Genomic DNA, 15,088 nt, shown 5'->3' with positions numbered 1-15,088 from the left:
TATTCCCTGTGTCATTGTTTTTTGAAAAAAAAAAAAAACAGATCAGGCACATGAAACCTGATGTAACATTTTCCAGTTCTCCAATCAGGGCTGGCTTCTCACCTTCTAACACTGACTTTCTGTATCGAGCATAAGCTCTACCGCAAAACACTCATAAGGCGTACAGTGATACAATTACAAATATGTACAAAATAGCAGATAGAAGTCCTCCAAGAGGGCCTAATAAGAATGATCACAGTGTAAATTGTCTGTTGTGTGCGTTGGTCAAAGAGGGTAACCAGCACCAACACCCTGGCCTACGAGTGATGTAACGAAAGTTGAGGGGGGGGGGCACATCCCTGGACCCAGTCAGGGGCCTGCCACCTGTGCACAGCGTGCTGTACTTAGGGGGCCTCCCGGAGCTCGGGCCCCTCCCCCCTGCACCACGGGGGCTGCAGCATCATTTGTTACGCCTCTGTGGCATGCTTCAGTAATCTTTCTACAGTCTAAAAGCAGGAGAGTAACAAACTGCCTTTAAAGGTCCATGGGGGTCGACATGTATTTTTGTCACTATAAATATATGAGCCCTACTATCTTTATTGTAACTTTTCATAATAGACAGACAAGATACGTGACTTATTACTTAACTTTACCAAAATAACTAACCAGGTCTGTAGCCTTTACTATTTAATTGTTACCATAACCAAAGTACGCCTTAAACATTAATTTCCCCACAGGGCAACCACTGGCATACAAGCATAAAATTACAAAAATGTACCAAATTATGATTAGCAAAAACATATTCAACCCTCCCTATTTATGACTGAGAGAGATTCTCACAGCCAAAATATTTTACTTGAAGGGTTTGTCAGAGAGGGTTACCAGGACATAAACCATGCACACTGCAATAGTCTGTGAGATTCCTTGTAACAAAATATTTGTGTTAAGTGTAATAACAATCCACCCTTTCAGAATGACTATCCTTGTCATAACTTTCCAGAGTAACTGAACATACCTTTAGTATCTGACAAGTGGCATTATTGGCTTGTCACTATAACCAATTCACTCCTCCTTTATTACGTATACACTTTCTAACAGGACATAAAGTGTAACACAAGCACTCTTTCATGGGAAGTCAATAATTTCTGTCCAATTAAAGGCTTTGGTTATGAAAATCAATACGGAGACAGAGTCAACACCCTCTATTTTATTGATTTTTGTAGCTCTTTTTTCTATTGATCACATGAAGTAAGTGCCAGATGCTCAGTCAAGCCAGACCTAAAAAGCAAAGAGCTTAATTGGCTAACTGAGAAGAAAAAATGTGTTTAAACATAACTAAGCACTGTTGTCTGCCAAGAATCCTCTGATAAAGTCTATTTTTTTAAATACCCATAGGAAAAAGACAAAAGAATGTTTACCATAGTTAACCTCAAGCTAGGCAAAATATATATATCTCCTGTAGGGTGCTCCCAGATACCAAACTATATGATAAACTTTATCTCAAGGCTGTGATCAGGCATCAAAACCTGCAGCATACCCAAATAAATTATCCCCTGGCTTCTGGTTGTGAACGCACCGTCTTTATACCTCAAGGATATGGTTCATCCACATGTCCTCTCAGGAAATCGACTCAGAAAGTCACAATTAGGTAAGTGTTAAATCACCTCAAATTCTGAAAGGCCTAAAAACGTCTTCCTAGACAATGGATATCTAGTATTAACAATGAAGATTATTTTGACTGATCTGCTTGTTGGGTATGTGCCAAGGAGTGAAATCCCACTAGAGCCCATCTCCCACCTCCCCACAGCGTATGACTGTGTTGCACAGTCAGAAACATAGCAGGGTCACTTTAGGGGGAAAGTCTTTTGTGAAACCCTACAGCCTAGGGCAAAACTACCATTGACACGTTAGGAACTCCATCACCGGCCCTTTCGTCATGGGAAAGTGTGTGACATATTGAGATTTACTTTTTAGGTTTTGTATGCACACCGCTTGTGCTGTGCTCTGGTAATCTTTTGTAATTGAAAAAAAAGCTTAAAAGGGGCTTACGGTCCACCCAATACTTACCTTTATTTACCATTCATTGATTCCAAAGTCACTCTATTTTCCATGCGTCTGATTGGTAAGCATGTCTTCTGCTTTCACTTTGCATGTCTTCCTGCTCTGCGTTGCTGTCCATGTAGTGGCATGGAGATTGGCTCAAGTACAGCTTCCTGTCACTGGAACGGCCACTGGCCAGTGTCTCTCCATTGGCTACACACTCTGAAGGTCCTTTTTTTTATTTGCTATTTAGTACTCCATATGTGTCATTTGCAGGCAGTCTTCTCTCCTCCTCGGCGTGTTAACCCACCACTTCCCTGCCCACCACTGGTGTTTTTTACAACCCCTCGCTGCTTTTAACCCACCACATCCTCCTTCCTGCTCTTTGTTGTTTTGCCCACCACCCTGCTTCAGCCATCTCCCACACCCTCACTTCAGGTCCGAAATACGATTACACTGAGTGCCTTATTTATACTTTTTGGTGCAAAACTGCACTAACGCAGTTTTGCACCAAAACGTTTTGCACCGGCTTGCACCATTTTTTAGCACCAGCTGGGCACCATATTTATGGAATGGGGCAAGCCGGTGCAAAGGGTAGGCTAGCGTAAAAATAATTGACATTAGCCAGGTTAGAGTCAAAATAAATGACTCTAACCAGATTAGCATCATTTTTTGACGCTAAGGGGCATATTTATACTCTGTTTGCACTGAATTAGCGTCATGTTTTTTACTCTAATTGTAAAATGGCTTTAACTCCATAAATTTGGCGCTAGACGGGTCTAGCACCAAAGTATAAATATGGAGTTAGTTTTGCACCAAATTAGAGTAAAAAAATGACGCTAATTTGGTGTAAACAGCGTATAAATATGCCCCTGAATGTATAATTCTCGTGGCTAAAACCTGTCTGGCTTGCTATTGCTGCCTCTAAGCGCAAAGTGAATATGCCAAGTTTGTAGAGTAATCTGATTTCTCTCCATGGCTTCACGAAGAACAGTCACAGACCATTGGGCAGAGATCCCCCAGATTGCAAACATGCTTTTTTTTCTCAAAAGCTCTAGGCATACTGGGACTCATAGTTTCACTGGTTCCTTTGAAAAAAAAAAAGTATAGTGCTGCAAGTATTAGCATGCGAAGCACTGCTAGGTAGAGAGCAGTACTGGCTGAAAGTGTTCCTCGTGACACTAGGCAGCTAACAAGTACTTTGCAGGGGATGAAAAAATACAGTTAGAAAAATATTCCCTAAACACACTACGAAACACAGTTTGGATGAAAGATCACTGCTTCTAACTAGAAGAGTATGAGCTCTCATTGGGGCTGTCATCACCCTCAGAGCTATTTCCCCTTTCTTGGGAGCACAATTAGGCGTTGAGATAGATAGGAGGCTTATCAATGGTTACAAGCATTGGCATAGCCAATAGGTCTCGCCTTTTTGACCTTATAGGTGTTTAGACATGCAGCACACTGCTACAGGTAAATACCGTTTATTGGCAAATGTGCCTTTAGGTGATTTTAGACATGGTTTTAGTAAATAAATAAGTGCTATGCAAGAGCGCACGCTGAAACGAGACGGGCAGAAGAAATTGCCTGAAAACCTTCAAATGATTAACATACATAAACAATATAAACAAACAGCGATGCAGGAGTAGATGAGGCGGGCATGCTGTTGCAAACTTTAAACAAATATAAAGCGATTATTCCGTTTGAAAAAAATGAAACTTGTTAAACACACACGTACTCCAATTCACTATATTTCCATTTAAAATACTTAAGATTGAAAATCTTATGCAAGATTAGTTCACCACCTGCTCCTCTGAGCAATAATTAGAATGTGTTATTTGCATGACAACCAGAAACATAACGTTCAACATTTGTCTATTAAAAAAATAGACCGGTAATTGGATTACACTTTTACTAATGCGACATAAACAACATATTCTTCCCTCATAAGAAACCCAGTTACCACACACAGCAGTGGTGATTAGCCCAAATGAATCTTCACAGCGACTTTTCTGTGATAAAGAAATATCAACAAGTTCAAATGTTGTTAAGACTTTACATATGAATTAATGTTTAGCTGTTAGGTCAGAAATGATAACGTTGATTTAATTAACATCTGGAACATAATCTAGAACATCTTTCAAAACATAGCTGCATGATGGGTTATATTTACACCAAGTACAAGGTAATTTAGAAACCCCATGATGTGAGACAGAACAGGAGTGATGCAATGCTAAGACTAAAGTGATATAATGCTCAGTTTTGGCTACTATAATGTACCACAAGACTCCCCATTAAGCCTACTACGTTAATTCCAATAGGAAGAAAAAGACTGTGAAATTTCAAAAGGTTAACATTTGTTAAGGTTCTTACCATACTTTTAAAAAACAGAACCAAGGGCACTGCTAAATCATAGTCATCTTTTTATAGGTGCAACCCATTCTAAAAAGAGTCACAAGTGACTCTACATTTGAACGCACAAGAAAGTGAGGCAATACAACAGGGTGTGAAACAAAATCCGATGCTCTTTGGGGATTCAGCAACATGCACATTTTAGGGTGGGTGACACTGCAATAGTTTCACAAAACTCATTACTGAAACATCATATTTGATCTAAAATGTCAGGGTTGGACAAGTGCAGAGAGGGAGGATCTCTCTCTGCATAACTCAATCTGACTCTGGCACTGCTCTGCGGGGTGCACAAGGGTCAGCCGAGCCTATGTTACTCTGCCACCTGCTGCTGCTCCTAGGCCCAGTTGCCTCTTCTGTGATCCTCTGCGGTGGCACCAGAAAGAACATGGCACCAACAGCAACGCTAGTGCTCATTCAAAACAATGGCACACACAACCGGGATGGTGGTGTTGTCAAAGTGGCAGTGAAAAAGCGCTTGGCATGATGGGCCAGTGCCTGCAACTCGTGTTATTGGTGCGCTTAGTGTGTTTAAAAGGACAAAAGAACTACATGTCCCAGAATTCAGTGGAACAGAATTTGAATTTTGTGACCTCATGAAATTACGAGGAGATGAGGAAAACAGCAGGATGAGTGCAAGAGAATTTAATCGACTAAATAAACAACAACATGGAGGTAGGTGGTGGCGGGCATGCAGCATGCGGCATGTAGGAGGGACAAATGCTGCAATAAAGTGCAAGCAACTACGGGTGCCGAAGCTGATCATGTACCCACTGAAGACAGGTAAACGGCAACACAAGCAGGGAACAAAGAAAAAAGTAGTCTACAAAATTGCCACATAATGCCCAAAGCATAAATATACAGTACTTAGTCAATAATCCATAGGAGAAAACAAAAGACTAAAAGGTGAGACAATGAGCAAAGATTCACCACTAGAAAGCAAGCATTTTCCAAGGACAAACCAAGTGACAAATAAAGAGCGATGGGCAGGATGTAAGCCCACAAAGTGTATACAACTGGTCTTGGATTCTCAACGTAAAAATATAACAAACGAGAGGCAGGGAATCAGCTGCCTGAATTTATAGCTTTGTGGAGTACATTTCAAATTAAGTGTCTGAAAGTTCAATTTATGACTAACAAGGCATTGGGAATGCTGTGTGACCGTAATAAGATACAAAATAGTTTCAGTTTGTTGCAAAATAGAACCACCAGCTCTTCCTCCAATTCAGCTTTCCTTTGTAAAGCAAACTAAAAATATAAGTATTGGCAAAGTCAATAGGTTTTGCCTCTATGAAATCTATTGGTTTTGTCAATGTTTTTTAAGATGTTGGACAGTTGCGCTAGCTGCTGTACAATATGGCTTAAACATTTCTTTTTTTAAAAGAGCTATGACATGGACACTGTTTGCATCATAACGTTTTTTAATTAACTTAAGGACATGCTGCACATCAGCTAGTGCTGTGCAGCATGCCTTAAAAAATATGTCTAATTAATATTGACAAAACCAATGGATTTTTCAGAATCAAAGCCTCTTCGCTTTGCCAATGCTTGATCATTGTTTGCTATTATTTTGATCCATGCAACACCTCAGAAGACACCTCACACATGTTATTAGCTGTTAGTTGTGCCATTTGAAATCATCAATTTGTTGTTAGATTAAGTTACTGATTATGAGCCAGGCAAGGTTAATTATAAATCGTGCACAGTTAAAGTTAATGTATCACATTACTTCTAATTTTTTATTTCAAAATGTATACTTTGCTTTTTCATCTAATGTTTTAACTTCTGTTTGTATTTACTTTTTGGAAATTATTTCAGGCTACCCATGTTTAGTCTCTTTCTTATTTCTTCTTGTTTAGTATTTTTTTTAAATATTTTTTCTTGAGTGCCCAAACCCTCCGTCCCCTTTTTTCTGCGCCTTCCATTTTTTTCACTTTTATTCTGTTTTTTATTTATTACAGACAGAACTGGCCTTACCTCTCCATTCTATTTTTCCTGTTTTGTTCTGTTTTCCTGACCTCATTCTTCCCTCTTTTTCCTCATTTTTATTTCAATAATCCAAAGAGATACATTTTTAAAAACAAAAGATGGGTCCATGTGCCCCTATAGAGGACCCATAGTTAACTCATATATAGTCACTCATGTATCTGCTTCACTAAGGAGGTTCCACAATGTCAAAAAACCCTTGGCGTCGACACAGACAGCCTATTTCTAATGCATTCGTGAATGACTATTGTCCAGATTCAATCTCTAGTTTTGTATCTGACTGTATTTTAGACTAAAGACCTCATTTTATTTATTACAGTAACATAGCTACCTAAGATCAATCACATCCACATTTACCAAACTGTCCCATATGTCTCGTCGGTCAATTTGGTCTGAAACAGGAGAAAATCTAGTAATCTTTCAGAAGGATAGTGGGAAACGTAGATGGCCAACAAAAACAGGATGTCCAGGGAGATATGATTTATGGCTACAGATATATTCTATCACACGAGGGGGGGGGGGGGGGCATTTGAGACCTCTAGTCACTTCAACTAGTTTCATTTTAATCCTTTTTTGATGTGGTAATTTATCCCCATTCAGCTTTTGGTAAACCCATCTTCTAGAGGCTGAGGAGTTTAATCTGTGGCTAGACTCCCCATAATGTCAGGCACAGTGAAATATTATCCTTCTCATTCAAGATATCCAAGTGAGTTGTAACAAAATCAGTATTACACATTAAGGGAAGATATATTGATCTTGTATTAGCAGTATGTAAGCAACCGTCTATGAAAGACCCTCTTCCTCTTGCATAAACTACTGTACATTTATATTTTTTTATTTGAACCCACAGACATGTGCCAAATATGATATGTCAAGAAAATGATTGTAGCATTGTGTTTAGACCAAAATTAAATTGCTAACCTATTTTAAAATTCTACTTTAATTTTTATTGGGTATTTGTTTTCTTTTTCTTAAAATTAAATTTAAATTTCACTCCTATCCTCATATTTTCATCTTTGATTATTGCAAAGAAAGAGGTGCAACAGTGAAAAATTAAGTCTAGCAGAGCTGAAAGAAATTATGTAAAGAAAGGGGATAAAGCTAACAAAAGGCCCTAAAAAACTGGAGTACCAGATAATCTTCGGAGCTGGAGAAGAGGTCTGCGTGTTGCAGTCTACACCACAAAGGCAAGAGAATATTTTGCAGAGGATGAGATAGAAGAGGAGGAAGAGAATGACTTGGTGATGGTCCCAGAGCCAGAGGGTGAGAAGGGCCCACAGAACAGAGGTCTCCTACCTCTTCCAGGGCAAAGAGAAGAATGTGTTGTCCCACTGACTGAACCCTGCCGAGTTGGAGGACGGACAAGCTGACAAAGAGAGAGCTGAATCTGAGACTGGCCTCTCTGGCCATGAAAGAGAGGAAGCCCGAAGCAGCTGCAACAAGGGCCCTGGAGGAGAAAAAGGTAGATGATGAGTGAGCTTTAGAGGAAAGGAGACTGGATCTAGAGGAGAAGAAAAATCTTCTTGCAGATGAGATGACCAAAAAAGAATTGGATCTGAAACAGAGCCCAGTGAAGATGGTGGCAATGACACCAAGGTGCCTAGCGGAGGGAACAGGGTTCACATTCCTAAAGACCTAGTACCTAGTTTTGTGTTAGTGTATGACTTTGACAAGTAGTTTGAAGCCTATGAGGTGGCTTTGCATGCACAAAGTCCTAGGGAAGGATTTGGAGCAATTCTCCTGAAGCATATGCATGCAGTCACTGAGATGAATACCGTATTCAACCTAGATAAAGCTGACAGGATGAGGTATGTGCTTTGAAAGAAACCCTTGTCAAGTTTGGCATTACCTCAGAAAAATGCAGGTTGAAATTTAGGGGCAACCAGTCACTGTTTAAACTAGTCCTGGGTGGATTCTGTGGATTACTCCAGTAAGATATTAGATGGCTGGATGAAGGGTAGCAAAGTAAGTGACTTTGAAGGGCTGTACAATCTATTTATGAAACAATCTATTCATGTAAGTGCACATGTTCAATAATTGCTTTATAGAGCTGGACCAACATGATTCATTTCAAGTTGACTGTGTCCAGAGCACTTGAGAAGGAGGCTGACCTCTGGATCAGTACCAGAGTGTCAAAAGAGTACTTAGGAGTGATCCAAAGTCCACAACAGCAGATTATAAGGAAGAAGAGTGTAAGCAGCACCTTATAAGGAAAAAGGTTCTAATAGGCAGAAACCTACTGAAGAAGCCTTCAGCACCTTTTTTTCCAGAGCTTTGACTGTCTCCAGTTAGGGCACAGGTGGGTGACTTTGTCTGGTCCAGGACGCCATCTACATTTGGCACTCCTCTGGTGTGGCCATTGTGACTTTTGGGTCAGATGATCCCCAGGTGCAGAGGGTAGAGCATAACCTAGTATCCCTTGAAGGAGAGGTGGACTCCAAGGAAAAGGTTGTGGTTCCCTCTTGGTGGGAGTCAATGTTTCTACCAGATCACAATGAATGGGTCCCTGTCACTGCTTTAAGGGATACCTGTGCCAATCCAATCATGGTGGTGGATACTGCTGTCGTGTCTCCAGAGCAGTATCTGTTAGGACAGTATGTAGGGTCACCCAGGCACAAAAGTATGGCTTTGTCAGGGGCGTAGCTTCAGAGGAGGGTTTGGGATGTTACACTCCCCTACTAAATGTGTTTCTGATAAATAGTTGGGTACATGTGATTTCATTCGGGCATTGTGAGATGTCAGTCGGATTTCACCAGGGATGTTTACAAACACACAGACAAAAACACACACACACTTTCTCCCTTTCTGTTTTGAAAGTCCTCAAAATACTGTGCTTTCTCTCTTAGTACTCCTACTAATCCGCATTCCTCTCCCTTTCCAGTGCCAATTAGGCCCCTTTCATGCACCCTTCTTCTCCTCTAATATATTTTAGAATTATATGCAAGCCTGATTGTTGGAAAATCTGAAGCTCACACCCGCTAATCTTACTAACCAAGCTACACCCCTGACTTTGTCCTTCCTAAGGTTCTGGTCTGCCTGGAATAGTGTAGAAAAGTGGGCCAGATGAGGGTAATTATCAGTTCACAACTGCCATTAACTGCATTGTGCAAAACAAATTACGACTAGTGATAGAAGATCTGGGTATGACAGCTGCCCAGGTCACCCCAAAATCTCAGGTTTCTGGAGGTACTGCACCTAAAGGGAGAGTAAAAAGGCCAAGTTGGAGAGCAAAGGGTAGGAGGTTGAGGAAATCCACAGTAGGAGGACCAGTTGATCGGGGGTTACCCACTCTAAAAAAAGGGCAACCAAAGACTGACCCTGGTGAGGTCACTTCTGACCTGGAGGGGCCACCTGTGTTGTCACAGAGACAGAATACAGGAGACTTCCACCAAGCAGTCCACTGCAAGATTCAGGATGTTATCATTGATGGAGGTGGTGGTTCCTTCCTGGAAGTACTGGCTTGCCAGGAACCTGTTCAATTTCAGGGTACAGATACTCGCCTGAAAGTTCAGTCTCAAGATTCCACTCCAGAGATGACAGGAGAGAGTGTGGAAGTAGGGTGCCCATCACCTTGGACCATTGCCTCTCCCTCTGTGAAAACTAAGAGGTTTGAGAAACCTCAAGAGCAAGTGGGAATCTCATTGCCAGCCCCAAGTATGGAAGTGAGGCCTGCCAAGGCACCAGGATGGACCCTGCACCTGCTACTGGATAGCCAGGGGCCTCTGGTGGTTGCTGTCCTTATGGGCACAGGTGGTTTCTCTGGGTTTTCCTAGTTTGGGGACAGAAGCCTGACATGGCAGGATGGGCCATATCACCTTCTTGGCCATGGTAGTACTGTCTGCCTCCCTGGATAAATCACTGGGCAAGCTATGGTTAGGGGCCTCACAGGTCTCCTGCAAATGAGGATATGGGTTCCCCATGGGCAAGTACAGTGGCCTTGGAGGATGGTGAAAGAGGGGTACATATATGTTCAGAGGGGGAATAGAAAAGATCAGTGCCACTGCATAGGAGGCAAACAGTCTGTGTTCTATCACTAGAGGAGTGAAGCCCATCAAGGTATTGCTGGAAAGTGGGTTATTGGTAGTGGTAAGTATGAACCTCCCACTGGGAATAAGTTCACTAACCAAATATAGATTCAGGAAAGGTCTCAGTAAATTAGCCCCTTGTTCTACCCTTGGTAGCTGTAACCGAGCAGGCAGGCCTAGCCTGGGAGACAAGAGTTTAAAGCATTCAAAAACACCAATACAGTAACCAACTGAGACACAACACATAATAAAAATCCCACACCAATTTATAGAAATAGGTTATATGTTTATGAGTAAAAAGACACCAAAATGACAAAAATCCAATGTAGGGAACCAGAGATATGATTTTTTTAAAGAATAAACTGTTTCTAGTGCTTAGAAACACAAAAACTGCCAACTTTATCAAATGTCTCCAAACTCATCCAGACCTCAGAAGGTGTTTCCTGAAGTCCTCATTGCAGGTACAAAGGGTCCAAAGCACAAATCCAAGGGTCTGAAATCTCCTGGATGGTCTTTGGACCCGGCAATATGAATTTTTAAAGAATAAACACTTCCTAGTGCTTAGAAACATAAAGCCCCAACTTTACCAAAATTCTCCAAACTTCAGGAGGTATTTCCTGAAGTCCTCCTTGAAGGTACAAAGGGTCAAAAACACAAATCCAAGGGTCTAGCATCTCCTGGATGGTCCTTGGAAAGTTGGACCACAATTCACACAATGCACCTAGCCAAATCCTTAAAAGTCCATTGGATGCATTCCAGGCTGGGGTCTCTTGCTGGAGATGATGCAGGTGAAGCTTTGTTAGCCTGTAGCTGCAGGGAGTCCACTCCTGAGTGCTTCTTGAAGCAAGACACCGACCCCAGGGCTGTAGTACCAGATTGTGCAGCAGGTGCAGTTCACTCAGAAGTGCAGGCCAAGGGTGCAGATCCAGATTCCAGCAGGGCAGTCCTTCTCCCTCTTGTAGTTTCAGGCAACAGATCTGAGAGGCTATGCACCTATCACATATTTATTCCCAGCTCCTGGGCATCAGGAAGGGGGGCATCCTGCCCATTACAACTCAGAGTGAGACCCAGGTGCATGATCACTTCCTCCAAAGTATGGCATATTCCTGTCCCAAAAAGCACCATTCTTCCAAAATCCATGATGGCTGAATTGTCAGCAGAGCAGTAAGAGGTGACTAAACCAGCACCCAGTGTGGCTCATTTCCATAGCTCTTCTCCTCCTAACATCAGCAAATTCCTTCCTTAAGCCTGATATCTGGCTGAGGGGTCCAGAAGGCGGGGGTTAGGGATGTGGAATTCCCTCCTGTCCTGCTCTCCTTTGCGGCTGTATGTTTTATTACCCCTCCCACTGCTATGGCATTCCTGTGTGGCCCCAGAGCTGCCCTTCACCAGATAGGCTCTCTCCTGGACAGCCACTTATCACTTAATCAAGCAGCTCTGCTAATCCTGTTATCACTGTCAAATCAGAGGAGACCTTCAGGAGGCTGGATTTTGGCTCACAGAAAGAAAAGCCTTAAAACGTATTTTCTGTACAAGTTACGATAAATTCCCCAATGTCAAATTGTTGGATTTAGCAAAACAAATCCTTTAAGATCTTGAATAACCTTTCTATGCTTTTCTTTACTCTATTTAGATCAAAATACAATATTGTAATGATAGCCTATGAAGCCCAGTATCTACAATAGGGAAAAATGACATGATCAGTTTTTCCCTCACTAGGGTTTATAAAACATATTTTATAAGGCCATTGCTTATAGTTACATGATCCCCCACCCCTGGGACTGACACCTAGGTGAGACCCTGAGGGTATCTAATATGTGAAAACAAGGTAGATCATCACATTTAAAGTGCCCATAGCACCAAAGTCGAATTGTGCCACCATTTTCATTTAAATACAGTCTGCAGAGTCAGGCTGCATCTACAAATGACAGAAAACCTCCAGCAGTGCCCACCTGCAAAGGGCAGCAATTCTGCTGGGCCTCTACTTCCATGCCCTATTATGCACTAGGGTCTTATAAGTAGTTGGCACCCCCATGTCATATTATTTACTAGGGACTTATAGGGGCTGTCATGTAAATGGTATGAATTTAACTTTTAAAACAGGCAGCAAGGCAGGCCTGCATTTAAAAGGACAGACTGCACACACCCATGCACACATGTAAGTGCAGAAATTCTGCAGGGCATCTAATCTCCATGCCCTATTATATACTAGGGGATTATAGGCAGATTGTACTCCCTTGCCCTTCTATATGCTAGGGATTTACAGGGTCTGTCAGGCCAATTGGAAGGGTATCCTAATACCTAGTGTACTCTACTACATGCGTGTGTTTTAACATAGCACTGGTCACAGTCAGTCTGTTACCATCAGCACCATTCAGCAACAAAACAAATGGGGGTGAACCAGGAAAAAAGAAGACTTTGCAACAGTCATTGATTAGTCTATCCTAGCATTTGGATGGGAGTGGCGTGAGTCAGAAATTGGGATTATTTTGTTTTTTGATTAACCCTATTTTTGTTGACTGTAGAACACCATGACCTTTACTACTGCTTAGACCTGCTTGTGCTCTTTCCGTTAAGCATGGAGTCGAATACCTCTGATTGCCATATGTAATTTACTTATATGTCCCTAGCATATAGAACTATGCGTACACAATGCCTGTAAATGTAATCCTTAGGCTACAGCAATCATTGTTCCACCCAACACAGTACCAATGCAAAACATGTGTCCAGGCCTGCCACTGCACATGTATGTGCTGTATAAACTACCATTTCCACCTCTCAAAATAACTCTTTTGACAGACCTAAAGCTTCTTTTTTATACTAATATGTCATTCCTAAAGAAGGCTGTAAATGCCAATAGGGCAGGGTGCATGGTACTCAAAAGTACGACATGCCTATTTATTGTTTTACATCATGGAAGGAAAACCCCCCAAAGTCATGTTTTACTGTGGCAAGGCTGGCTCTCTCATAGGCCAACACTGCGTTATACTTAACAAATGCTAAATTCAGTTTGGCAACAGCTTGGGAAATAAATTAATTTAGAAAAGACACCTTTAAAAAGTTGTATTTTTCCTGCTTAAAACCAAGGGGCATTTCTGCTGCTGCCTAACTCTCACCAAAGTACTAATGGCTCCATTCTAATGAGATGTGTATTGCTGCCAGTTAGCAGACAAAGAGATTGGGTATTGAGAGGTGTTTTCTACCTTAAGCAGGATGGCCTGATTGGTACGCCTAGCCACTTCCTGAGCTTCAATGAATGCCTACCCTGTCACTGTCAGATGTAGCTCACACCTAGGCCTTCCTCTCTTTTGTCTTCCTAGACAAGTTGGTCCCCAACCCAGTGGGAGGTGGAGCTACCCCTAAACTAGTTTGGAGTGACCACATTGGAAGGTTTGCCTACTATCATAGCCACACCTTAGAGTGGACACAGGGAGCACTGACCAGGGGATCAAAGGGTCTGCAATGTTCGTTTTAGGGAAAGATGTGTACTGTGGGATAGGTTACAGTAAAACAGGAAGTGCTGCAGAAGTGGGTGGGGTCACCCCAGGGCACTTTTACTCCATTGGTTAGGGAGTGGCAAGGAGTTTCCCCCACCCAGAATCTGACACTGGGCATAACTGTGGCATCCCCAGTACTATCCATGGAATACTGCAGGATCTGTGAAGGTAACAAGAATGACTGCCCTTATTGTCTGAAACCTGAAGGAAGACTGCCCCTGCTTGCTTTGAACCCAGGACCCCAGAAGTGATTCCAAGGGTTAGTTGACTGACTTTCTATTAGCGATACAGGAACTCTACAAGCTCCCAGAGGCCTCTCTCTCTGCAACTGTTCAGCTGACCAGTTTGACCTGGACCTGCCCTGGACCCTGCGGCTGGTGTCTGTTGGAGTGAAACCTAACCCTGAAGTGCGGCCCAGATCCTGGACTCTTGGCTGGTGTTAGAGAATTAGCCTTCTGTGCTCAAATCTACAAGAAGTGGGACTTAAAAACGTTTTGCCTACTTTCTATCTGGAGACCCGTCAAAGACAGGGATCACCATCAAAGCCACAGCCATTTACATCAAATCACCAGTCGCCTCATCTTGCTAGTTTGCTCCACTGAAGGATATCTGACTTCCAAAAATGTTTCTAAGTTCGACATAGAGGGTCCATACATTTTGACTTTGACCTGGTATAGCGTGACCAGATAATGCACAATTGGTGAGTTGTGCCTATTGGCACTATTTTTATTTCAAATGTTAAAAATCAAATTTACCCTATTTGTCTAAATTGGTTTAGGATTGTTCCTCTTTGTGTTTTCACTATACTACTGATTGATTACTGTATAGATACACATTGCCTCTTACATAAATCTGACTACATTGTGACAAGCATTCAAAGGATTATAATACTTCAATTTCTTACAGTAGGAAAATGTGGTAGAATTGATAGATCATGTCAGATATGAGGAACTATTTCAGACTTATCAATCGGTGTGCATTTCTGTAAAAGACAAAAATAAACAATCCCTGACCATAAAGAATACCTTGGGCACAAATTACAACAGTTAAATAACAAAGAAACATATTTTCATGATCTAATTCTTCATGTCCGCAGGTTTTCTTCCCCCAAGCTTTGATTTGATGGCATCAGTAGCCCGTACTGAGGTTTCTAAT

Source organism: Pleurodeles waltl, chromosome 7, assembly GCF_031143425.1.
Source record: "Pleurodeles waltl isolate 20211129_DDA chromosome 7, aPleWal1.hap1.20221129, whole genome shotgun sequence".
NCBI classification, from domain to species: domain Eukaryota; kingdom Metazoa; phylum Chordata; class Amphibia; order Caudata; family Salamandridae; genus Pleurodeles; species Pleurodeles waltl.
This window is presented reverse-complemented; position numbering follows the sequence as displayed.